General features: G+C 57.8%; 1 protein-coding gene across 1 annotated transcript in view; it reads right to left on the bottom strand.

Annotated features, from left to right (window-relative positions):
- FIGNL2 (fidgetin like 2) overlaps nt 1–24,483 on the bottom strand; it is a 29,131-nt gene extending 4,648 nt beyond the window's left edge. Inside the window, 1 exon segment of the mRNA XM_075551662.1 lies at nt 24,357–24,483. The gene's annotated coding sequence lies outside the window, so the exon portion shown is untranslated.
- Between the last annotated feature and the right edge of the window lie 2,332 nt (nt 24,484–26,815).

The raw sequence follows: 26,815 nt of genomic DNA, 5'->3' as shown, positions 1-26,815 counted from the left end.
GCCTGACTGACCACCACATGCCCAATCCAGGCAGTGAGTATTTGTTCCAGGGAAGGGGCAGCTCGCAGACGGAGGGTACCGAGGGCGGCATAACTCGAAGGTGTGTTTGGTCTCAGCAACAACAAAATTGAAATGAGTTTGATATGCCCAATTTAAAATAAATAAATAAATAAAGATTGAGAATAGACCCATTATGTTCTGGAGAGGTCAGGAGAAAGTTTATGCAAGGCAATGAGGCACAGCTTAAGAAATGAATCACAAATTGGTTTCTAAGCTTCCCGGGAGCCAAAGACAGGGAAGCTCATCTTACGAAGTCAAAAAAAACACAAGCCACCTTTACTCCAAAGAAGCAAAGCTCTTCCTGACATGCAGATCAGAGGACTCCTGTCAACTGTGACAGTGGTTCTCCACCTTCCTAATGCCGCGACCCTTTAATACAGTTCCTCGTGAAATGAAAACTGAGGAGCTGATTCCAAGAGCCCAAGTGGAGAGCAAATGTTTTGAGAATGATGAGGGCAACGAATGTACAAATGTGCTTGACACAATTGATATATGTATGGATTGTGGTAAGAGTTGTAAGAGCCCCCAATAAAATGATAAAAAATATATACAGTTTCTCATGTTGTGGTGACCCTCCAACCATAACATTATTTTCGTTGCTACTTCATAACTGTAATTTTGCTACTGTGATGAATCGGGCGACCCCTGTGAAAGGGTCATTGGACCCCCCCCAAAGGGGTCACGACCCCCAGGTTGAGAACCGCTGGTCTATGAGATACAACAAACCATCTCCAGACCTCACAGTGAGCACAGCAGCAAAGTTGCACTGCCATCACCAGCCCCTGGCACCGGTCAAGACAAGTGAGCCAAAACAGTGTGGGTCTGAGGAGCAGCGCTGGGCAGGCTCCTAAAAGGCTGCCCTGGGCACCGGATCAAACCTCCGAGACCAAACAGGCCCTGGCCCACCGAGAGGGTTTGAGCCAACGTGTATTTCTCAAATCCACATTTTTGCTAAGACGAGTCCCTTACCCTCACAGGTTCCTTACTTGCCACAAGCTGTTGGTTGCACAGAAGTGAAGCACTCAACCTCCAGCCCCATCGCTTGAACCCAGCACTTTCTCCCTCCAACTCCAGCTCCCTGCCATCAAATCGCTTCTGACTAGTAGCAGCCCTCTAGGACAGCGCAGAACTGCCCCTGTGGGTTTCCAAGATGGCCCCACACAGAGCCTCATCTTTCTTCTGCAGAGCAGCTGGTGGTTTTGAACCGCTGACCTTGTGGCGAACAGCCCAACCCTGTAGCCCTCTACTCCAGCGGAGCTCCAGCTTCTCCATGGGAGCAAAACAGAGGAGCTGCTTCTGTAGGGATTACAGGCCTAGAAACCCCAAGGGGTGGTTCTCAAGTAGTAGCACCATGCCTTGGACCCAGCCTGACAGCAGTGTGGGAGCAAACCGACAGGAGTGCAGGATGGCTGGACCAGGTACGGGGGACACAGGGAGACGATATCCGGTATGAACAGAAAAATGGAAGTGTGTTCAGAAGACCCCAAAAAGGAGGTGGTCTCTTTACTGAACCTTAGAGGGTGAGGGACCATGCTGGGCAGCCAAGCTAGAGGGAGCAGGGCCTCCCAGGCCTCAGGAACAGCACCTGCAGAGTCCAGAGTCCAGAAAGCTGGTCCTCCGCCCTCACTGTCACCCTCTGGACTATTAGCAAAGTTGAGATAGGCACTGACACTGCCACCCCGAGGTGTTTGGTCAGCTCTCTTAAGAACGAGTGGCCCCTTCAAAGGGGGGCTTGGAACCATAGGCCTGACGAGAGGGCCATTTTGGAACCGTTTGGGGTCAGCAGGGGCTTAAGTAGCCGGATGGAGGGGGAAGGGATGGAAGAAGAGGCTGGAAACGAGCCTCTTCTCAGTTCTTCAGAGTTGGCCTTACTTTCGACAGTCTGTTGACAGCGCGCCCTCCCCAACCCCCACCCCCACTGAACCTTGCTACTGTGACTGTGACCCGATGGCAGTAGGAGAAGATGCTTGAAAGAAAGATCTCCCCACTGCAGAGTGGAGACCCAAGGCCCAAGTGTCGGCCAATGGAGATCCCCTCATAGAGGGGTTTAGGAGAGGAGATGGGTTAATTAGGGTGTGAGGTAGTATCGATGAAGAATACAGCTTTCCCCCAGATCCTGGATGCTTCCTCCCCCCAACTACCATGATCCGAATTCTACCTTGCAGGGCTGGATAGGACAGAGGCTGTACACTGGTACATATGAGGGTTGGAGGTACAGGGAATCCAGGGTGGATGATACCTTCAGGACCAAGGGTGTGAGGGACGATGCTGGGAGAGTGGAGGGTGAGTGGGTTGGAAAGGGGGAACTGATTACAAGGATCCACATGTGACCTCTTCCCTGGGAGAGGGACAGCAGAGAAGGGGGGAAGGGAGACTCCGGATAGGGCAAGATATGACAAAATAACGAGGTATAAATTACCAAGGGCATATGAGGGAGGGGGGGGAAAAAAGAGGACCTGATGCAAGGGGCTTAAGTGGAGAGCAAATGCCTTGAGAATGATTGGGGCAGGGAATGTATGGATGTGCTTTATACAATTGATGTATGTATATGTATGGATTGTGGTAAGAGTTGTTTGAGTCCCTAATAAAATGTAAAAGAAGAAAAGAGAAAAAAATGATTAGGGCAAAGACTACAGATGTGCTTTATACAATTGATGTATGTATATGTATGAACTGTGAAAAGAATTGTATGAGCCCCTAATAAATTGTTAAAATTAAAAAAAATAAAAAATAAAATAAAAAAAGAAAGATCTCCCCACAGCCCTGGAGCAGGAACGAGCTGTGCAGACCAGTGTCTGAAAAAGGCAAGGTGGGTGACTTCTCAGGGTCACTCACCTCCACCTCAGGTGACACTGACCACCAGTGGGCAGGGAAGGTGGAGACAGCAGAGTAAGCTCTCGGGGTGGGGGTAGGGGAGCGGGGATCAGGTGCCAGATGCGCAGCCTTCCGCTCTTGCTGAGGGAGTCCCCAAGAACAGAGGTATCCTGGTACCAAAAGGGGTCATTTTGTGGGACTGCAAAAACCCAGTGGCTCTCAACTTAGGTTGAGGATCCTATGAGATAACGCCATCGTTCCACAGAGACGGAAGTTGCATTACTACATGGACCCCACACCACCTTGTTAACATGTATGCTTTAATGCGGAAAGGAGAGACTGAGCCTGAGCATGCTGGGAAGAAGAGGAGTGATCCTACGCAGACACACACACACACACACACACACACATATCTACATCCACCCCTCAACACCCCTGGGAAGAAAGCTCCTGATCTCAACTTGTCCATACATTTCCTGCCAGACCTTTTTCTGCCCTGTCCCAGCAGCACCCCAATCTGGTACATTCACCAAAGGCTGGTACCCCATCATCACCAAAGATGCAGCCATTTGAAGTCTTCATTCAAGCCCCTTACCCTGCTCACCACCAGGAAGTCTGTCCTCCCAGCTTCAGACCTGTATGTCCCTCCTGCAAGCTCAGGACTCTGCCTCTCGCCTTTGGGGGTGCTCCCCTGGTCCCTTCCCATTCCTTGTATCAGCTAGGCTGGAGGTGAGGAAAGGGCCCAGGGACTTCAGGCAAGCGTGAGCTCTTGAGTCAGGGAGGCTGGGGTTGGAATTTAGGCTCTCACTGTGTGGCCCTGGGCAGTTTGCCTGGCCTCCCTGAGCCTCACTGAACCTCCTATTCAAGCGTGTCACCTACACCACGAGGGGGGCTGGGAAGATTAGAAGAGGCTGGGGCCAGGGCGCAGTCCAGGTGAGAGGCACAAAGTAGTTGGATGAAGGTTACAGTTCAGAGCCCGGGCCTTGCTGAGTGACACTGAACCAGTCACTTCCCCGGAAGCTCGGAGCACTTGGTGATGGATCCATGAGGAAGGTCCCTTGCAGCTCCGACATCATCACTTCCCCAGTGGCCGACGAGACGCTGGCTAGTATCAGTCATAACGCCTTTTTACAGAAGAGGAAATTGAGGCATCAGAGGGTTAACCCCTTCCCCCCCCCCAAGGTTGGCATTGTGTAATAGAGCCAAGATTCAAGCCTGCGAGCCCCAGCTGTCTGAGCAGAGTGCCCGTGCCCTTAACCACCTGGCAGCACTGCCTCCCTGACCCAGGCTGTTCTGAGCAGCCAGAAAAGAGCCCCAAACCATCCCCACCAACACTTGTTTTCCATGCCCCCTGGCACAGACCCCGCCAGAAATGGGCCAGATTGCCACAGAGGCAGCAACTCACACGGAGCCAGGGCAGCGAGGGTGGCACGGTGCCAGGGACGTCCGAACCGACTGTGCTCGGGTCCAAATGAGACCCTAATCTCAAATATAACTTAAGGAGACGATTAAGTCTGAAGCAGAGACAGAAGACGCATGCATGTTCTAGGTGAGGAAGACCCTAGGCGTGAGAGTGCAGTGGGGGCCAAAGAATGACCACCCCACCGCTATTTAAATCAGGAACGAGCCACCAATGCTTCCTGGTGCCCGATCAATACATCACGATCACTACAGACCCATCCGTTTTGTTAGTGAGCTCACAAGGTTGGGCCAGGCCGGATGGCTTCTCAGTCTTTTGGCTAAAATCGAGGGTCGTCAGATTAGCCAGGCGTTCTCACCAAAGTATCCAGGGCCTGCCTGACAGGGGGTAACCCATGACTGTGTGCCCCCAGGAATGTGCTCTCCGTGAGGGCACACCCAGGACAGCCCCTACGGGAGACGGCCCTTCCCTGGGCTGGCTGGACAGAGGTAGAGGCCAACCACTCCCCAGGGCATTCTGCCCGAGGGCAAGTCTGTTCTTCAAACTTGCTGCCCTAGGAAGCACTCACCCTGGTACTGTCCCAAGGGCCCCCTGTCCCCCAAGCAGGTGACCCTGTGCCCTCATGAGTATCCCTCTCAATAAACCCGCCACCTGAGAGCCATGGTAACTGAGCAGAGCAGGCACTTCTTTGTTGGAGTTTGTGACCTTCCCTGATGGTGACCCGGACTCAGGAGAAAAAACCACGGTGCTGACACACCCCGGTTTGGGAGCCAGGTGTTGGTCCTGAAGCTGCTTTCTCTGCAGAGCCTCGCCTGCCATTCCAGAGGCAGGTAACCATTACCCATGGGAAGCTGGGCCCCCACCTGACTCTGACCCCCAGAGCGCTGTCTCTCCTTGGCTCCTTGGGTGCTAAGGCGATAAGATACACAGGGACAGGACCCCTGGCTGGCCAGTTAGGTCAGTGCTTCTGTAAATGTTCTCTGCCGTTAGGAGGTTGGCCGAGTGGCTCGGGTGAAATGTCTCAGGCATCATCCCTGGCCCCCACACTCACTGGGCGCTGCTTTCCTCCAAGAGTGGTGGAGCAGGCCATTTGTCTCCCCCACCCCCAGCAACCCCCTGAGCAGAGTGTCCAGGCTCATCATGCCACGGGGAACCCGCCAGCCGGCCAGCCCTAAGCATTCATCAGTGGAGATCATTGGTCCCATTGGGCGGCCTTCACCATTTCCTCTTTCTCACTGGGAGCCCTATAAAATAGCCTGTACTCAGGGGGTGGGGGCAGACAGGGACCAGACACACAATGGAAGCACCCACTTCCTCTGTTCCCCATGTCTGTCCCCTGTGGCCCTCCATGGCCCTGCAGAAACACTGGCATGCAGCCTCTTGCCCCCCCCCCTCCAGGGGGAGCCGGCAGAGGCTGACCCAAATGCAGCTGGGGGCAGGGTAGGGTAGGAGGGGCAGCTGGGCAGCGGGTTGCAGGCTCCTGGCCCCTGGAACAGGGATGCCGCCCTCCTGGGTAAGCCTCCTCCCAGCGCTTTCATCTCTGCCTGGGACAAAGGGGAGAATCCCATTGTTGGGCGTCCGTATGGAAATCTCATTAATCTATTCACCGCGGCTCCCACAGGCCTTTTGTCCCAGGCTTTTTGTCTCCCGCTTACAACTGGTGCCGCCGCCAGCCGCTGGAGGGCTTCTCTGGGCGCCTGGCAAGACTTGAACAGGCTCTCCCCTCCTAGAGGCGCTGTCCCCTCATCCTCGTCCTCATGCCAACCCCCAGGGGAGAGGGAGGGGGGCGAGGATGCCAGGGAACCAGTCACCCATCACAGGCTTTGCATCCACAACACAGGAAACCCTACCCCCAGAACCCTGCCGGTGGGTGGGGGTGCTGGGGACTGTGGGGACTGGCACAGTTACTGCTAGCAGCTGGCTCCTGGTGGCACGGAATGCGCCCAGCATCCTTGCAACCAGCTGCGCTCGGACAGTCAGGGCCCGCTCGGACAGTCAGGGCCCACCGGGCTCGGCGGGCTGGGGTTTGGAAGCCGATGGCCAGGCTTTAACTGGAGGCTCTGTTGACGCTGCCCTTCCTCCTGGCAGCGTGCACACCTCCACGGCCGACAGGCGGCAGCTGCTGTGGCTGTGCATTCTGCCAGGGACCCCCCAATGCCCGCCCATCCTGACAGCCCCAACACCCTGCGTGAAAAGACAGGGTGAGAGGGGCCAAGGCCCTGAGAGACAGAGAACGAGGTCAGCACCTGAGATGGTCTCCGGAGATGGGAGGAACCAGAGCGTAGGGGGTGGGAGGGGGGAGCTCGTGGGCCGATTTCATTGAGGTGCCAGTTCAGAGACGCGGTGCCAGAGACCCAGAGCAGAGCAGACAGTGTTAGGGGCTTTCAGGTGGGCTGCCTCACTTGCCCAAAGTAGGTGATTGGCACAGAGGAGCCCCAGAGAGGGTAGGTAGCCTGTCTCAGGTCACCCAGAATGGGTGGCTGCCCCCCCACCCATGCTTCCCCTACCTGCACAGGTCCTGGAGACCTGGATGCAAACAGGCAGGAGCTCTAACCTGCCTGGGCGATCTAAATTCTCTCTCACCATCTCCAAACACGACACAAGTCACAATTGCATGTCAAGTGGCAGTGAGTGTCAAGTTTTGGGGTCCCTAACCCCATTCCTGGTGAGGTAGCGATTATACATTGGGCTGCAATCCAAAAGGTCCACAGTTCAAAACCACCCGCTGCTCCTCAGGAGAAAGACGGAGCTTTCTACTCTTGTCAACAATGAACCGCCTCAGAAACTCACGGGGCAGTTCCACCCCATCCTAGCAGGCTGACACGGGCCAGCGAGGACTCGGTGGCAGTGAGTCTGGCTTGGGGTTTAAGCTCACTCCATCAGCGGGGTGCATTGACACAGAGGCTGTAGTACTAGGAACCGGGTGGTCAGGGGGTCGCCGTGAGTTGGAACCCACAGGGCAGTACTGACACTGGCTCCTTGGCTGCAGAAATGGCAGAGAATTTTGTGCTGGGGGAGGGAGGAGGCAGGGGCAGGATGTGGGCTGGGGCCACTAGCCTCGAGGTGTGAAATGGTCAGTGGACTGGCGTGGTCAGTATTGTTGGGGTGTGTCGAGGTGAGTTGTCTGTCCCCTCTGTTGTCTGGTGAGCATCAGCCTGCCTGGAAAAGAAGGCTCCCTGAGGGAGAATCAGCCCTGCTCCTTCAGACGCGGCTGCTCTGCTCACACAGTTTTCACTCTCTCACTCAAAGCTCAGCGCGTCCTGCTTCCTCCTCCTGCCTCCTCCAAACAGATGGGCTTCCTGCTTCCCTTCCTGGGGACTCTGGGGACAGGCTTCCTGCCCTGCAGCAAGTGCCTCAGTGGCCCTCCCCTTGTGCTCCATCTCCTTTCAACGCGCTGAGCAAGGACACAGACCGGGGCCCCTCACGGGCTTCTCTGGCGCACTGCCATCAGCCGCCAGTCCACAATCTTGTGGCCATCTCTCCCACCGCGCAACACAGACAAATAGCTAAACAAATTCTACTGGCTCCCCATCCAAGGGCATCCTATTTCTCTCTGCTGGCTGTTTGCAACAAGCTATAGATGACAGCTCGGAGCGACCCTACAGGATGGAGAGTTTCTGAGACTGTAACTGTTTCCACCTGGAGCACAGAGCGACCCTACAGGATGGAGAGTTTCTGAGACTGTAACTGTTTCCACCTGGAGCACAGAGCGACCCTACAGGATGGAGAGTTTCTGATACTATAACTGTTTCCACCTGGAGCACAGAGGGACCCTACAGGATAGAGAGTTTCTGAGACTGTAACTGTTTCCACCTGGAGCGCAGAGCCCCCCCATGCCTCCCTAGGGCGGCTGGTGGTTTCAAACTGCTGACCTTGGGGATCACAGCCCAGCGCATAACCACTCTGCCACCAGGGTTCCCCGGCAAATAAGTTCACTGCCATCAGGTCAATGCTGACTCACAGCCATGCCCTTCGGGTTTCCCAGACCTTAACTCTGTAAGGGAGTAGAAAGCCCAGTCTCTCCTGAGGAGCTGCTAGTGGTTTCGAACTGCCAACCATGCGGATCACAGCCCAATGTGTAAGCACGACACCACCCGAACAAAGAGTTACCTCAAACTACAATTTCTGCTTCCTCCTCCTTCCATTGGCTCTTGTCCCTGCCCCACCGGCCTGCAGCCCGTGAACTTATTGGTAGAGCTGATGGGCAGTCTGTGCTTTTAGGAGCATCTTCCTTGTGCGGCTTTTAGGACCCAAATCTCACCACCCCCCACCCCCACTGGCTCTCTCTTTCCCCCTCCCCACCCCTTTACATCCGAGTAGCAGGACTTGGCCTTGAAGAGCTCCTCAGTCTCGTGGTCTGACATTCTGCATGTAGTACCCATTTACCGGATGACAAGGAGAACTGCGCGGGGTGGCGGTGGGGGGGTCTCTGCGTCGAGCGTTCCCCATCGGATCCACTGGGTGGGTTCGAACAGCCACCCTTTAGGTTAGCAGCCGAGCACATAGGCACCAGGGCTCCTACTTGTGTGTTGAAGCCTTAACTGCGTTCCCCCACCCTGGATTTCCCTGCACTCCACACCCGCTCCCTGGCATCGCCACCACACAAGTACGTAATTGACCCCAAATCACCTTCCCTGACTTCTCTGCCTCGCTTCCAAACACAGCAGCTTCAGCCATTGTACTGCTCAGGCAACCGGGGACTCACCTTTAACCTCTCTCCTTCACACTCCGGCCAGCAAATCAGATTGGTCCCAGCTTCAAAACAGACCCCAGAAGCAACCTCTGCTGGCCCTCCAGTGACATCTCTCCCAGATGACTGCAGTCTGACCTCCTCTCCCCCATCTACTCTCAACATGGAAGCTCCAAGGACCTTGATTATGTCGTTCCACCCAAAAGCAGCCAGTGGCCCCTGACTCACTCAGATAAAAGTCCAAGTCCCTGCAGCTTCCTCTCCTCACCCCCCTGCCTCATCTCCTACCTCGCTCCCCCTGGAATCTCCCTTCAGTCCCACGGACCCGCTCGCTACTCTTCCCTCACCATGCACCCTCCTGGGAGTGGAAGCTGCCCTACCTGTGCTTGAAACACTCTTTCCCCGGCTCTCCACATGGCTCCCACCTTCCTCACACCCGGTCCCTCCACCAGAGGATCCACAGCACTCAAGGTCTGACCTCCTTGTTGGATGATTCTGTATCCCTGAGAACACACATTCCATGGCGACTGGCTGGGGGAGGCCAAGAGGGAGTTCCCTGTCGTACCCCAAACACGATGGATGGATGGATGGATGGATGGATGGATGGATGGATGGATGGATGGATGGATGGATGGATGCTTGGATGCTTGGATGGATGCTTAGAATAATGGATGGATGGATGGATGGATGGATGGATGGATGGATGGATGGATGGATGGATGCTTGGGTGGGGTAGATAGATGCTTGGATGGATGGGTAAGTGGATGGATGATGGGTGGGTGGGTGGGTGGATGATGGTGGATGACGGTTAGTTGGATGGATGGGTGGGTGGGTGAATGGATAGGGTGAATGGATGGATGGGTATATGATGGATGGATGGATGGTTAGATGGGTAAATGATGGATGAGTGGGTGGATGGATGGTTGGTTATATGGGTGGGTAGGGTGGATGGATGTGTAAACGGATAGGTGAATGATGGGTAGATGGGTGGATGATAGATGGATGGGTGGTTGAATGGATGGATGGGTGGGTGGGTAGATGGATGGATGGATGAGAAAGAGACTTAAAACTGTTCCTTTGTTCAAATAGTGGGGAAATCTAAGGAGATTAATTCTGAGGTAAAGTCAAGGAATCCTCCCCGAATGAACAGAGGACAGGTACCTGGAAGGAGAGCTTGTATCTATGAACACCCAGAGAAGGGCCGAGCCCCCTCTGGCTGGAGCTGAAGGCCACCTATCCTAGACCCGGGGCCTTCTTTCCCCGTCCCTGGTCAGGCTTCTGTGGAAGAGGATAAAGGGGACCATGGAATCCGCATCAAAGGTGGCCGGCCACATGGTAAAGAGGTCAGGCCCTTGGGCCACTGCTTCCTCGAGGTAGAGGCCTCCCCGCCAGTCTGGCTCCTCTCTGGGTGCGGGGCGTGGGGAGGGGGCGCAGTGCTGCAGCCCAGGCCTCCTCATATGTCAAATGCCAAACAGCAGGAGGTCAGCTAGCTAAAGGCTGGCCAAGCAGCACAGGCCCCCATCTGGGGTGTGTGTGTGTGTGTGTGTGTGTGTGTGTGTGTGTGTGTGTGTGTGTGTGTGTGTGTGTGTGTGTATGTTGGGGGAGGGGAGAGTGCAGAAATCCCTGCCTGTGTCCTCGGTCAGGGCCACAGCCAAGCTGTGACCATCTGTTGTCATCTTGAGAGGCCAGCCCAGGGGCCCAGCACCCTTGAGGAATAAAGCCTCCCTTCTCCCAGCCTTCCAGTGTTTTCAGAAGCTCCCCCAGGCATCGTCTGGTCCCAGCCTCCCAGCATCCCTGGCAGATTAGCCTTATCTCCACAGAGAAGCTGTAGAGGCTGGATGGGAGAGTGACTGGCCCACAGGCATACAGCTGCTAAGAGGGAAGCTGAGACTCAGCCCACCAGTCTCCCACTCACAGCCCAAGCCGCAGCCTTGGCCAAGTCTCAGGGAGTCCAGCGCAAACCCCTTAGTTATCTAAACCACACTGTCTTTGATTCAAGCTCAGAGCAACCTGCTCAGGCAGGGAAGAGCTGCTCCGTAGGGCTTCAAGGCTGGAAATCTTATAGGAGCAGACAGCTTCAGCCATTCTCCCTGGAGCAGCTGGTGGGTTTGAACTGTCTACCTTGTGGTTGGGAGCCCCATGTTAGCCCACAGTACCACAGGGATCCCAGGCTCAAAATCATCAGACCCTGATGCCTCTCTTAGGAAGTCCTCGGGACAGCACTCCCAAGGCAGTCAGTGCCTACGAGGCCTGGGAGTCTAGCGGTCCCACGGCCACTCCTCTCCCCACTGGGCTGCTGGTCTGACCCTGGGTGCCTGTCTCCCTCCCTCATGGCCCAGAACCTCTCAGCCACCCAAAGCAACAACTGCTTCCCTGACAGCCAATGGCCCATTTGGGGTGATAAGATTTTCAGCTGACAAATGGGGGAGGGAGCCCTGTGTGGGAGGAAGGGCCCCTGCCCAAGGCCAAGCCTGCAGCCAAGAAGTAACAAAACTGGGATTTGCACCCAAGAGCTTGTTTCAAGTGCAAGTTAAACCCGCCGTTCCTCAGTACCCCTGGTGTCTCCTTCTAGCCATCCTGTCCTATGTGGGCCTGGTCGCTGTACTGGACAGAGCAAAATAGCCCCTCTTCCTGTGCAGGAAGATACTGCTTGGCAGTGCTGCTGCTGGGACCCCTGCCAGGTCGCAAGGCTCTCCCTGGAATGTAAGTGGAGTCTGGGGTCCCTGGAGGAGCCGTGGTGGTGACGTGTCGAGCTGCTAACTGCAAGGTCAACAGATCGGCTTTTGACTCCTGTCAAGAGTGGCAGTCTCGGAAACCCACAGGGGCAGTTCTACCCTGTCCCATAGGGTCGCCGTGGACTCGATGGCCGGGAAGGAGGCACCCCTGGGTTTGTCCTGAGCTGCGGACCTGGAGGTAGGGAGTTCCAGACAGCCAGCGGAGCCTTGGAAGGACGCCCTACGGAGGAGCCCAGTTCTACTCTGATCCACCCAGTGGAACTGTTTTTTCTCACTTCTCCGGGTCTCCAGGTAAACCTTCTGGGGACTGGGCTGTGGCTTCCCCAGAACGAGGGGAGGGAGGAAAGGCTAGCTGGGCCGACCACCTCCCCACCACGGGCCCACAGGCCAGCTCAGTGAGAGGAGGGGCCGGCTGGAGAAGAGACCAGGAAGGTAGGACAGGGCAGTTTGTCATCTGGCCCTCGGGGGATGTGCTTCCCTCCCCCATCAGCTGCTCGGCAACCCTCCCCCTCCCTGCCATCCTCATCCTCATCCAATCCCAAGGACAGATGGGGGCCAGCAGGGAGGGGGACACGTGACCACACTGAAAGCACTCCTCTCAAGTGGCCACAGTATCATCAGGGGCGCAGCTGTGTCCCCTGAGGCCAGACAGGTCCCCCACATCCGGCCTTGATGACTGGCCAAGCCTGGGCTGAAGCGAGCCTTGCAGGGGCCAGGGAGGGGCATGAGGAAGGGGCGGTTTAGGACGCGGTAGGTGGTAAATACCCACCCCCCACCCCCGCAGACACAACTCCAGTCACTCATGTGGCTACTCATCCATCCGTGTCCAGCCATTCAGCACTCCTTGCAGATCCAACGCTGCCGCCTCAAGATGGACAGGGGGGTGCTGGACATGATCCACAGTCCTGTCCAGGCCTAGAGGATGACCCTTTGTCTCTGTTTAGTGGTCTGGGCTGGGTGGGTACTTCACACGTCTCCCCTAAAACAAGCATAAGTTTACACACACACACACACACACACACACCTCCCCGCTGTTGCCAGGACACTGCCTGCTCCCCGCCCCCATGGCTTCACTGACCAATCACAGCAAGGAAAGGTAAGTCCCACTGCCTGGCGCCCCCAGGGAGTATATGAGCACATTTGAACTGCTCAACCAGCAACTGATAAAGCCTGGGGCCTTGGGAGGCCACACAGCAGGCAGGGTGGGGGCCACAGGGAGTTGTCCTGCCCCCACCTCCCAGGGGGGAGCTCAGGGATAGAGCTAGCATTCTGGGGCACAGGAATTTGGGGGCCCCAGCTCCAGCCCTGAAGAAGTGAGCCATAAAATTCCAATTTGCACACCCACTGATCAAACAGCCCATCGGCACCCCATAAGGTAGGGGTGGCTCTTGGATTGGCCCCGGTCTCACAGAAGGTCCAGGAAGCCAGGGCGCTGGACAAGGAAGAGGACTCACCAGGCTTGGGGCAGTTTGCCTGTTAGATTCAGGCCCACCCCTGGTCCCCATGCATGGCATCCCCTCAGCAGAGTGGCCATCTTTGTCCAGCCCATAAATAACAGCTCTCTTTCTCTCCCAAGCGGCCCTCGGGCTGAGTCCAGCCCCATCCCAGTGGCTAATCACTTTTCTAGCTAGAAGTCTGCTCTTCTCACTCCTTCTTGCCAATCTCCCCACCCCTACCCCTCTCCCCACACTCCTCCTGGTGTGGTAGCTGTGAATGGGCCTCGGAGACCTTTCCTGGGCCTCACCTGGCCCCTGAGGCGGGGCAGAGTCCTGTACAGAGCCCACCTCCCTAGGGAAACCAAGTGGGGAGGGCTAGCCTCCCCATTCCCCACGCCCCACTGCAGGGCGCCTACAAAGAACGCAACACCAGTCTACACGCTCCCAGGGATTGTTGACAGGGAGACGTCGGCTGTCAACTCAATTCCTTTATAGCTCGTGTTGGCGCACAGAGGAGGTGGAGAACTGAACATAATTTCCCCCTAAGAAAGAATGGAAATCCAAATAATTGGGTCTGAGGCCCCAAAATTACTCTTCTAAAAACATGTTTTGGGGACCCTAACGCACAGTTAACGCCCTAGGTTTGGGAAATACCCCCCAAAACGTCTAAACCTGATAAGACAGTGCATGAACAACAGAGCCGCTTTTACGATACCGGACACAAATGCTTTCCCGCACCAGCACAGGCGCTCTCTGTCTGAGCGAGAGCGGCGTCTGCACCCATGGGTGTCAACGGGGAGAATGCCAGGCGACAAGCTCTCAGCTCCTACGGGTTTTTTCAAATCAGATTTTCAGCTGGAAGATTGAGCAAAGTTACAAATACGGAGCAGTTTGAGCCTGGAACCATCTGACAACCAAAGTATCGCTGCACTTCATTGAAAGCCACGTCCTTCCGTGGCACCACTCACAGCCGCCCCATGGGGCTGACAGAACTGCCCCTGGGGGGTTCCGAGACCGTGACTCTCTGTGGGAATAGAAAGCCTCATCATTCTGGTGGTTGTGAACTCTCAACCTCGCAGTTAGCAGCCCAATGAGTAACCAACCCACTACACCACCGGGGCACCTATGAGCTGGAATGAGTCCCTGGCCTGGCCGTGAGGGTGAGTGCTGGCGGGGTGCAAACAGGTGCCTTTCGACCACTGGCCTGAAGGCGTGCGGTTGAAACCCACCAGAGGGACTGCATGCAGAAGGGAAGTCCTGGCCGTCCGCGTCCACGAAGATTACAACCCAGAGAGCCCTAGAGAGCCATTCTGCTCTGCAACCACCTCGTGGCCCTGAGGCCAGCCAATTCCATGACAGCTGATAGCAGTAACACTTACAACCAAAAAAGGAAAACCCAACCGGCTGTCACGTGGATCCTGGCTCACGGGACCTGAAGGTTGTAGGAGAGGACCACCTGCATGGGGTTTCCCTGGGTGAGGCCTTCGGGAAACATCACCAGGCCTTTCTAGTAGCCCGCTGCCTACATGCCTGGACTGGCAGCAGCAGCAAGCCTGGCTATTTAACAAGCATCCTCTGAAAAGAGCAGTGCCCTGGGAGGGAGGCTCTGGGCTGTCTGCCAGCCACGTCCTTGAGGATCAGCTGTCTGCCTTTCGCCCTAAGGCCCCGGGAGGAGCGGCCCAGAGGGAGTGGGGGGCAAAAGGAGTCTTTGGGCAGTGGGGCCCGCTCAGCCTGTAACTAGTAGTCTGAGCCCTAGAGGCTCTCGGTGGCAGGCGCGCGTGCACCCTGCTCCTCACTTCCAGTGAGCTGATGAGCTAGCGCCACCGGGGCTGGCTCAGGATGGACAGCTGACTCCCAGGCGCTGGACTGGAGGCCCAAAGAAAGGGCAGGAAGAGCGGGCTTAGCAACCCACCTCCGTGCTTCCCAGAAGGCTGGGAGGGGGAAGCCAAACCCCCATATCCTCACTGCCATTGAGTCAATTCCAACTCATAGTGACCCAACAGGACAGTGTGAACCTGCACCTGTGGGTGTCCGAGACGGTAACTCTTTATGGGAGTAGAAAGCCACATTCTCTCCAGGAGCGGCTGGTGGTTTCAAACTGCTGACCCTGTAGTTAGCAGCCCAATGCATAACTACTATTGCCAACAGAGCTCTGGAGGGGCAGGCAAGGAGCTGCTATTCTCCCAGAGGACATTTGGATATAGGCCGGCTGGAGCTAGATCTCCGTCCTCTTGGTCAGGCTCCACACGGGACACGTGTCTTCCCTCCTTTCCCCAGCCTCGCCTGCACTGCTGCTCCCAGGATCACATAGGGAATCAAATTAGGCCAGTGTCTGGTGGTCCCCCTGGGCCCTGTCTCCCTCCTGCAGTGCAGATGGGGCCGGGGGAAGGACTGGACTGAGAGTCAGCCTCTGAGGAGGACACGCGCCTCTACCTCTCTGGGTCTCCTCTGCTGTGAGGGCAGGAGGGGCGGGCAGTAGTTCCACACGGGTCCAGGGCAGCAGGGGACTGAAGTAGGGCAACTAGGCAGGCTCTGACTTGGCCAGAAGAGTCCAGTAGGCTCCAGGGGTGTCCAGGGAAGAGGCTGTACCTTCTGTGCTGGCCGGCAGAGCCCCTGCATGAGAGCCTCGCCGTGGAGGAGCGAGCTCCCTAGCTGGCCCTGACCCACAGTCCTGTGGGTCTGCAGAGGCTGTGTGGGGACTGACTTGTGGCCTAGAGACATTAGAGGATCCTGGCACACCCCCACAGCTGCCACTTTAGAAACTGCCCAAAAATCACCCTGCCCTTGCTCCGGGTCCTTAATGAGAACCCACAAGGGCCCCGACCCAACTTCATCCCAGGGCATAGGCCCCACCAGCCCTGGAAACCTTCCTGGGAGATGCTGAGACCCAGGGGAGAAGGAGTCGTCCACCCAGATCACAGGCTCAGTGAGTCACCTTCTCTCAGCAGAGTCCAGTCCCTCTGCTCCTCTGCAGTGAGGCGGGGACAGTGGGCCCTCTCTTTCTCTGCGTCTGGCAGCCACCACCATCGAACTGGTCCCCCAGGCTTGTGGGTGCTCTCTCTGAAGCCACCCATGGCTCTCCTCTCACGCCCCGCTCCGTGGCCCTCTGTGAAACTCACTCCTGGCCTCTGCTCTCGGCCCTCCCAATCAGTGCCCGCCACGCTGGGCCTTGCCCCTACAATACCGACACCGGTCACTGACCACAGAGTGGGGGCCACTGCACTCCTCCGCCTGGCTTGGTCCCCGCTCCAGCCCCCCAGTCCATTTCCTGTGCCTAACTGGTCCTCCTGACCGAACATCTGCTCCCACCTCTGCTGTGGCTGAGGGACTCCAGATTGTGAGAGGCTGTCGCTGGCTCCTTGGATGCGCCCAGAGCAAGTCCTGGTGGCAGCCTCTCTGCTGCCCCTCAAAGCCCTGGGCAGTCACCTGTCTCTCTGGGCTCCTCACTCCCTCCCCTGCCTGGGAGCTTGTGGCCAGCCATGAGCCGTCATCCCATCCTAGAGCCTTTCCTGCTGTCCTCTCTTCTCCCACAGACCCCTCTTCCGCAAACCTTCCCTGATGCACTCCCTGCCACCAAGTCAATGCTGACTCACAGCGGCCCCTGTGGGATTAGAAGGCCAAGTCTTTCCCCTGCGTCCCTGATACAGCAATATTAGAGCCGAAAGAGCCCTGGGGGCTGAGTGGTTATGCATCGGGCTAGTAACTTTAAGGTCCGCCGTTCAAAACCACCGGCAGCCCCTCGGGAGAAAAAGGAGTCTTTTTACTCCCGTAGAGTTCCAGCCTCAGAACCCCACAGGGGCAGGAGGTCTACCCTGTCCCCCGAGGGTCACTCTGAGCTGGCATCGACTCCATGGCAGTGAGTGTGAGTTTTAAGGAGCAGGATCAGGCTGTTGGAGACTTTTTTGGCTCTAGACACCCATTTGAAGGGGGAAATCGACGGGTCCCTCAGGGACAGCGATTGGCCCTTGAATGCCTCACGCATCCTCTTTGCCAGGGACAGCGGCCAGGCATCCTAAGGCCCTCCGTCTGTCCCCTGCTCTGTGGCGCCACCGACTACCCGTGCAGCGCCCACTGCTAGCAGAAAGGGTTGATGGGTCACACCCACCCAACAGCTCCCTGGGAGGAAGATCTGACAGTCTGCTTCCGAAACAACAGTGACCGCCAATAAAATCCTGTGGGGTTGATCTACTGTCACACGGGGTCGCCAGGAGCCCAACTCAGCTTGCTGGCCCTCAACTACAAGAGCAGCCATTCACAGGGCTGCGGGGAAGGCACGGTCAGCGGACTCGTGCCAAGCAGGGGCCCAATGAAGGCCACTGTCATTGGCCAGGCCAGGTACCGGTGTTGTCTGGGTCGGGTAAGACCCTCCTCCAAGTGCCTGTCAGCTCCTGGGCCCGTATCTGAGCGTTGGGTAGAGGATATGATCCGGGCTCTTTACTCATTTGAGGCCATTGTGGGGAGGGGAGGCCTATCTGGTGAATGGATGGCCTGGCTCTCAAAATACCTTAAGCTGCCTCACGTGAAATACACAACGACAAAGGGACCGGACGGCATTGGAGTCTAACTCTACACACACGCCCCAGGGTCACACACCACAGATCCCTCAACTCAGGGCCCTCAAGAGAGTCTGCTCGCCCAGCTCCCTGCCAGGGCTAGGAGCCAGGGGGAGACACAACCTGTTTGGGTGTGTGACCCGCAGAAGGCTTAAGCTTTAAGGGCTTGGTCACCCTATGTCCCCTGGCTCCAAGTATGCCCCCTCCCGTGCAGGGAGTGGGTTGAGGGACACGCCCCTGCCGGGCCAGGCCTGACAGGCGGGAAGGAAACAGGCTCAGGCAGCCCACCAGGCTCCCCAGGGGCTGCTGTGGGCCCCCTCTTGCCTCTTCCCAGCCCTGGGGGTGCTGAGCTGAGAAACTCCAGCTATGCTGCCCAGCCGGTCTACCTGGGCGTGAGTGGGCAGGGCTGTCCCCAAGGGGTGCCCCCACACCACCCCGCCCCACAGAGCAGAAAGAACAAAGAGCCCCAAAGGAAAGGGGGATTGCTAGGAACCGACTGAACAATCCCGGTAGGTGCATGTCCACCCACTGAGTGTGGGCGTCCTAGTCCCGGCCCCGCAGGCTTTCACAGGCGCCCGGTTCATGAGGCCCTTGCCTCAATCACAGGGCCCCGAGGTGATCATCAGTGCTTCTGCCATCCCCATGCAACAGGTGGGTGAACTGAGGCATCATCTACTTGTCTAACTCACCGAGCAAGAACACAGTGCCTCCGGGCCGGGAGTCCCTGCTTACCTCCAGAAGGGGATGAGAGCCAGGCCCCCAGAGCTGCCTGGAGGATCATACACGCAGGAATGAAAGCCCCCAACCCCACACTCACTGCCATGCAGTTGATGTGGACTCATTTTGAGCCTGGAGGACAGGGTAGAATGGCCCCTGTGGGTTTCTAAGGAGATAACTCTTCACAGGGTGGGTAGGAAGGCCCATCTTTCTTCCCCAGAGCGGTGGTGGTTTCAAACTGCTGACCTCACAGTTAGCAGCCCAATGCTGCACCACGATGCCACCAGGGCTACAGGAAGGGGAAGTTTTTATTCTGAAGAAGACGGATTCTTGAGGACCAAGGACCTCCAGTCATTTGAAGGACAGTCAGGCGGCACAGGGTGCAGATAAGGTAGCCACGCCGCTTCTTCCCACCACTCCTTAGGACAGAGCACATAAGAACAGGGGGCGTTCTCTGGCAGCAGTGGCTCCCTGCCAGCAGACACATTCACATCTCCTGGGAAGAGCATGGCCGGAAAGTGGCAGGGATCTCCCAGTGGACACTGGCAAGGAAACTGTTTTCCTGAGCGGCCCCCCTTCTGCCCCACTCCACTGAACAACCTCCTCTTTCCTGACGAGACAAGAACCCAACATGCCAGCCAGAAGGGTCATCCCCGACAGGCTCCGAGGGTCCCACTCCTGTGACATGCCACCTCTCCAAGGACCTGGGCAGAGGGGGCAGAGAGCTCCCAGGAAGCCCGTCTGTCCCAACAGAAAGCAGGGCCCTGCCTTGGGTGGGTGAGTGGGCGGGCACCATGAGGGTGGCCACGCTGGCTGCTGGGAGCAAAGCCAGAGCCCCAGAGGAAGACATGGGCCAGTCACGGGGTGATAGCGCCAGCTCCCTTGGGGCCTGGCACACTGATACCCAGCGTGTGTTGGGGAATCCCCACCCTGGGACCCAGCAGCAGTGCACCCTTAGCCTCACCCAGGCCTGGGACACAGTAGGTGCTCCTCTGAACACAGGCATGTCACACCATCCCAGCCACCCCCGAGTAATCTCAGAGGAGGCGGCCTGAGTCAGAGTCTGCTCAGGCAGCATGGGGGATGTTCAGGGGGACAAGACTTCTACCCCCAGATACCTGTAGGGAACCCTTCCAGCCAGCCCTCCTCTCAGCCCCCCTCTACTTTGGAGGGGAGTCAAAGGCAGCCCTGCTGTAGGCCAGGACTTCCACACGGGGTCCTCTCACACTCCAGGGCTGGAGAAGCAGTACTCTGAGACCCCGGGCTCCCGGCCACTGAGCAGGCCACCAGGCAGGCGTGATGGCAGAGACAAGGATCCTTTCTGTGGGTTGCCCATCCCCACCTTGTACATGAAGGGGACTGCAAGCCAGGTTTCCCCCAGGGTGGGGACCGTGGCAGGTCAGTCTGCAATGGAGGTCCAGAGGAGGACAAAGCCCAGTGGAGGCTGCCCATGCACTGCCCAAGTTTTCCATCCCTTGGGGAGCCCTGCCCCTGGGGTCCAAACCCTGGTGAGCCTCTTTGTTAAAGAGAAGAGTAGGTTCCACCAAAGACCACCCTCTCTTTGGCTGCACAAAGCCAGAGAAGTGTCAGCTACCCCAGCAATGACAGCCTGAGCACTCTCCCCTACATTTCTATCACAGGCCAGAGTCACCATTCTCTGAGAGTGCCAGCCCGGACTCCCAGCCCCACCCCGGGTCAGCCCCTGTGAACCCTCACATCAACCTGGCCCATGAGGCTGGCCCGCTGCTTGGTCTCATTTAAGAGATGAAATGCAGAATGCTCAATGCGTGGTGCGACACAGATGTCAACTGTGATTTTTTTTGAGGATCATAAAAATGCCCAAGAAGAGCTAGGCATCCTAGTCTTTCCTCCATGTTCCTGGGGACACCCACCCACTGCCGTCAAGTCTATTCCAACTCATCGAGACCCTGTAGAACAGAGCAGAGCTGTCTTCTCGGGTCTCCGAGGCTGTAACTCTTACAGGAGCAGAGAGTCTCATCGTTCTTCTGAGGCGCAGCTGACGAGTTCGGAATATCGACCTAAGGCTCGGTCCACTGACCTCGGTACTTGGCTCCTGCTTTTCCCCGGGCCAGTGTGAGGGCCCTGAAGACCGCAGGGAGACCCAGGCTGCAGACACGACTCTTTCCCAGCACATCGGAAGGGGCTGGACTAGGATGAGGCTTTCTTGATGTGGGGTCCTTATGGGCCTCCTGAACTAAGAATGCCAACGATGACGCAGACTGATGGAAGCACATCTTTTAGGGGGCAGCTTTCCTCCCCACAACAGCTTACAAATCAAGACTTATGGCTCTCCAAACTGGGTATTCTCCAAGGTCCCTTCCATCCCCAGAAGTCTTGGGTTATGTGCATCTAAACAGAAATAAACCCACTCCTCACATTATCTATATGGTTAGCTACAAAGAACTGATTGTTATGCCCCCCCCAAAAAAGTCATCATTCTGTGACAATGAAGGATGACTCCATGGGACGGAAAAATGGAGATGACAACATAATTACATAACTGCCACGCCACAGAGACTTCACATAACCTTAACCAGCACAGCCAGGCTCAGGCTCACCCCATACCTCAGCGTGCAGTAACGCCAGGTGTGGGTTGTCAATGTGCAAAACAGCTGGATAGACCTTTTTTTTTTCTATTGTCACAAATGGGAAATGTTGAGCAGCGAGATAGTCAAGTGAGAAAGAGGGACAACTTTGCTACAGCCTCAGGAAACCCACGCTGATTTCTGGCTTCTTTGCCTGCAGCTCAAGGCTTGAGACCCAATTCCACCCAGCTTTGCCAAGTCTTTCCTGCCCTGAGCTCCCTGGCTGGCCCACCAGCTCCCAAAGGAAGCAGTGCCAACCCAGGGCTGAAATGACAGAAGAGTCCAGTGTACCCACAACCTGCCCAGGGTGCCTCAGCCCTTGGCAGGCGGGGACTTTCAGTGTCACTGCACTGGGGCCTTGGGTCCACCTCTCCCCACTGCAGTCCTGGACACCCTCTCAGCTAGGCTCCTGTAGGGAACTCGATCTTCATTAAATGTGGTCCAGGAGCTATTAACTTCCAGCCAAGTCCAGAAGAGGCAAAATCCTGCTAGAAGGCCCAGGGAGAGTGATGGAGACTGGCCTGTTCCCTGTCCCCTGTCCTCCCTGGCTGGACCAACCCTCACTGATGGGGAGAGGCAGAGGGTGGGGGAAGGGTAGGCTCCTAAGGGTCCAACTGAAGTTGCAGAAGCTGGGGGTGGGGAGTAGGGGGAGTCTTGGCCCAGATAATAAGCCATTGTTAATGTGATCCATATGGGTCCTGACTGGCCGCTCTGTTTAACAGGATGATAATGGCAGTGAAAGAATGCTGGTCTGTGGGGAAAGGAAGGGGCAAAGTCCTCCCTGAACTTGGGGGGTGGGGGAGGGTCAGTGAGGAGGAAGGGAGGTGGAGAGGGGGGTAGCCCGCTCAAGGGTTGCAGCCCACTCAGGAGAGTAGCAATTTGCCTGGGGGTGGCCAGATTCTCTGCATCCTAGGCTGCCAGGTTGGTTCCTTACCAAATCTGCCCACACACATCCCCTGAGTACCCAACACATGCCAGGCCCCTATAGCGGCCCCACAGGGGCTGGTGGAAGACAATAAGCCTGGCCTCCCCCACCCCCACCCCAGGCCAGGCCTAGTGTGGCCTGGGCCGTAAAGGGCTGAAGGGCTAAAGGGCTGAAGGGCGACACAGGTGCAGGGCTCGGAAAAACCCGAGGAGGAGCAAGTGGCCCGCCGAGCAGGCCACTCTGGGGAGGCTGCTGCAGGAAGAGTGGTCAGGCCGAGCTGGACCGTGCAGAATGAGGAGGTGATGGCCGGCAGGACAATGGGGAAGGCATTTGGCATTTGGCTAGGGGGGAGGGGGGGCAGGAGCAGACGCAAAGAAGCGTGAAATTGCGTGGAGAGAGCCTGCGAGCTCACCCCTAAAGCTGTAGCCGGGCAGGGAAGAGAGGGCATTCTCGCGCCATAAAAAGCAGTGGCCATGGACGACCAGCCGCAGACGGATAGGGAAAGGCCACCTGCGGCCTGGGTCCCTCTGCTCCTCCCTCCTCTCGACCGTGTACGGAACTACCCAGCCCGCCTCCACTCCACAGCCAGGGAACCGGCCAGGGCCTTGGAGGGGCCAGGGGGCCATGAGGGCGAGGGAGCGGTCATTTTGCCCACCCCTCACTCAGCTAAATTCCCTTTAAGCCCAAGAGGGCTTTTCCTGCGGCAAGGGTCACTCCTCCCAATCAGGGCTGCTGCGGACATCAATGGAATCAAGTGGGAATAGATGAAATGGTGTTAAATATGGGAAGGGGGATTTACGAGACCTGTCACCCGCCCAGCTCAGCCATCCCGGCAAGCCCCGCCCCTTTCCTCGCCCACTCCAGGAAGTCCCGCCCCGCCCCCTGAACATCCATGCTCCCGGCTGCCTGGCCCCAGCTGCTGCGCTCCCGGCCCCTCGGCCCCACGGCCACCTCCGCCGCCGGGCCTGCCCGGCCGTGGCCGGCTAAGGCTCAGCCGAGAATGATGTGGCCTCCCCACTAGGAGGTTCGGGCACTGGGCTCCGAGGAACCTCCTTTCCAGGAGGGAGGCGCGGAGGCTGCAAAACGAACGAAGGGAGGGCAAGGCCTGGCGGGGGGGTGGGATTTCGGGGAGGGTAACGGGGGGAGGGGTGTTGTCCCTGGACAGGTTCAGAGTTCTGCGGCCCACTCCAAGCCCGGGTGGCTCTAGCCCCCGGGACCGAGAAGGGCCCCTTCCATAAGCCTGGAGTGGGGCTGGGACCGAATCCCTACTCCGCCGCCCGGCAGGGGCCGGGAGTCTCGGCTGGCCGACGGCGCAGCCCCGTGCGGACCACAACAAACATTCTTCCGTCCTCCATTCGCCTCCAAATTAGGTATCCATGGAGACAGGGCCAGGCAGCTTGACAGCCCCACGGCCTAATCCTGATTTAGTGACCGTCCCTTAACAGCCCACCCCTGCGCTCCCGCTGCCGCTGCGCGCAGGTTCCCGGCGGTCCGAAGACCCTTCCCAGGCCGCCTCCGCCCCGAAGGGGCCCGGGGTCTGAGGGGGCCGCGGAGTTTGCTGAGTACCTACTGTGTGCCTAAGCCTGCGAAAGAACCTCTAAAGAGGAAGCTCCCCGCATCCCGACTCTCGGTGGAGCCCGAAAGGGCTCAGGAGCGGAGAAGTAGGGGGTTCAGGTAGAGTTGGGGGCCCCGAGTCTGCCTCCTAGCCAAGAGTTCCCCGTGGAGGTAGGTGGGTGCAGCTTCCTCTAACACCTTGACCAAGGTGGGAACCCTGCACTCTCGGGCCAGAGACAAGTGAAGCGGGTGGGCATTAGGGACAGGAGGACTCGTGACTTCAGTCTGCTGTCACTGTCCCCGTCGCGATGCCGGGGAATCTCCCAGCCCAGAACCCAGTCCCCACCCCCCTTCCCGCACTCTCTGGGGCCGCTGGACAAAGACCTGACGGAGTGGGAGGGGCCTGCGGGCCGTTCCTCCGGCCCGGGACACAAGCTCCTTCGGGGACCCGAACCCGCAAATCCGAATTCCCCAACCTCTCCTCCGGCAGGCTCCCCAGAGCTGCCGTGCGCTACTGCTGCAGACTGCGCACCAGTAAGGGCAGCAAGCGAAGCGGGGGACCGGTGGCCGGTCGAGCGGTGACCCCTTACTCTGCCCACCCCCTCCTCTGGAGAAGTGACCCTCGCCCCCCGCACACCCGCTCCAGTCCCTCGCAGGCCTTGCCTGCCGACTCCCAACTAGTTGAGCCCCGCGCCCCGCAGCCTCCGCCCTCTTCTGCCCCCGTCCGGCCCCACGCCAGCGGACAAAGCTCCCGACACCCGGACCAAACGGTCACCACCCCCTGACCCCTGCCCGCCCGCCCGCGCGCTCCCGTGCCTGCCTGCGCCCCGGCCCGCGGCCCCGTACCTCGGCATCCCGGCCGGGTCCTAGGTGAGTGTGCGCGGCCCTGGGGGGCGTCCGGCCCCGGGGCCGGGGCTGGGGCGCAGGCCGGGGGCGACAGGCCGGGGCTGGGGGGCAGCAGCGCTCACCATCCTGCAGCCGCTGCTGCTGCGGCTGCTGCGGCCGCCGCGGCCGGGAGCGGGACTGGGCAGTAGGGGTGGCCGGACAAGGGGCCGCCCCGGCTCCCCCCGCAGGCAGGACCCCCACCCCCGCCTCCCCTCGCCCGCCCCCAGCGCCCTCCCTCGCAGGCCCTAACTCCCCTCCCTTCTCTCTGCTCCTCCCCTTCCCTTGGGCCCCTCCCTTCCCCCCAACTCCCGCCCCTTCCCCCCGGCCCTCTCCACCCCTAGCTCCTACCCGCCCTCCTCCCCTCCACCTAGCCCCCGCCCCCACCTCCCTTGGGCTCGCCTGGCCCCGCCTCTCGACCCTCCGGGCCTGGCCCCGCCCCTAGCCCGCCCCTAGCTCTAAAATAAATTAGCCACCGAGTTGGGGAGGGGGAAGCAAATGACCTTTGGTGTGAAGAGTGTCCTTGCACCACTCTCCGGCCGGCTCGTCCCCGCCTCTCCTCTGCGGGAAGTTGGAGCTGGGGCGAGGCAGGGAAGCAGCCCGGCTGCCAAGAGTGTCCACTGGGTGTGAGCAGTTTCTTGGGTCGAAGGGCAAAGGGGAAGACCGCTGGTCCACTAGATGCCCAAACCTCCTCTGGCCGCCAGCGCGATCGACTTGGCCAAAACTTCGTGCTTACTCATCTCCCTCGTCCTCCACCCCCATCCCTGGGTGGACTGGGCCACCTACTAAGTACCAAACCCTGCGGTCTGGCCATAGCCTACACAATGCCTCAGCGGGTGCAGTGGGCAGAGCCCTGGGCCTAGGCAGCACAGGGGTGGGGAGGGCGGGTGCGACTTCTAAATGTCAGCTTCACTGGCTACCTTCCCCAGAGAAAGGCATTCCCCCTAGGCCTCGCAGGATGAACGGAGCAGAAGATGGAGGATAAATCCCAGACCTCTGGTTGGTTTTAAAAATTCAACCACAAAATAAGTGTAGGATCCTGGTGTGCTTAGAAGTTTCCAAAGATTCTCATTGGTGGATGCATCTATTCAACAGATACATATTGAGTATCTAGTCTGGGCTAACCACTGGGCTAGACTCTAGGGGGTCCCTGAAAGAACCCCAGCAGCACTGCCCTCGTGGAACTCACAGTCCAAGGGAAGGGAACTCTATCCCAGTTCCAGGTAGACCCTTGGACACAAGCTTCAGTAGTAAAGAAGTCTAACTTTGCTCAGAAGATGGAGGAGGGCTGTATTTAGGATGCCAAGGGCATCCATGTTCCCATCCCAGGTCAATATTTAGGGGTATTTCTCTTTTCCTTTAGGGTGGCTGCGCTTCGAATGTCAGGAGCACACTCTGCCCAAAGCCAGTAAAGGAAAACTCTAAACGTCCCCTCAACCCCTGGAGGCGCTGGAGAGTGATGGGCCCTGTGGACACCACGCAGGAGAAGGGAAGTGGCCTCCCAACAGCTCTCATGCGAGCAAGGGCAGCCTTCACCCTCCAGCATTTTCTCCTCCTCTCCGCCATATACTCTCACCCAAGACCTCACTGTGGGTCAGGGCAGGGAAGTGTAAGGCCCAGAAGGCTGGCACAGCCCTGGCTTCAGAACCAGCAAAGCAAGATGAAAGATAGCCCAGCCACCACCGTCCTAAAGGGACAATCCTAGGAGAGGAGGATTGGGAGGGACTTCTTGAGTATTTCCTTTCTGAGGCCCAAAGTGAAGTGACTTGTCTGGGAGTTGGTCACACAGCAGAGCTGACTGGAGAGTCTACTGTCCTCTTTCCACCTCAACTGGCAGGCTTTCTGAGGGTCGAAGGGAGGAGGTAGGGAGAGGCAGTGTCCACAGGAGCTAAGGTTCCCAGCCAGCAGGACTGATGGCCGAGAAGCTAGGACACTGCCTAGATGTGTAAGGCTCCAGGGTAAGTAAGAGAAGATTATGGGTATAGGATCAGACTCAGGGGTTCAGATTGAAGAAAGCAATTTAATTCATTCTCCAGGAGCCCAGGAGAAAAGGACTCTTCCAGTTCAGGTAGGAAGGACAAAGTTGGACCTACAGAAGGTGTCCCCACAAGGCAGGAGGGGTGCGAGCGCCGAGGCTGGGTGAGCACCTGGAGAAGACATTTGGCAAACTCCGTGAGGAAGGGCCCAGCGTCCTGAGGGAGCACCTTGGACGGGTGTGGGACAATTACCCTGCGTCATGTTAAGGGGTTATTTCCGTTAGTGGGCAGGGTGAGGTTGGTCACTTCACCCCTCCACCCTCCATCCAGCACCAATGCTCAGCCAATGAAGTGCGATTTCCCTTCCCAAGCTCATGAGAGTCCTATTAATACATCACCCAGTCTCCTTGCCTGACAAATACTCAGTCCTGGCCCTTTATCATGTCT

The sequence above is a fragment of the Tenrec ecaudatus genome, chromosome 6 (assembly GCF_050624435.1).
Source record: "Tenrec ecaudatus isolate mTenEca1 chromosome 6, mTenEca1.hap1, whole genome shotgun sequence".
NCBI lineage: Eukaryota > Metazoa > Chordata > Mammalia > Afrosoricida > Tenrecidae > Tenrec > Tenrec ecaudatus.
The sequence above is the reverse complement of the archived record's forward strand: the minus strand, read 5'-3'. Positions and strand labels throughout refer to the sequence as shown.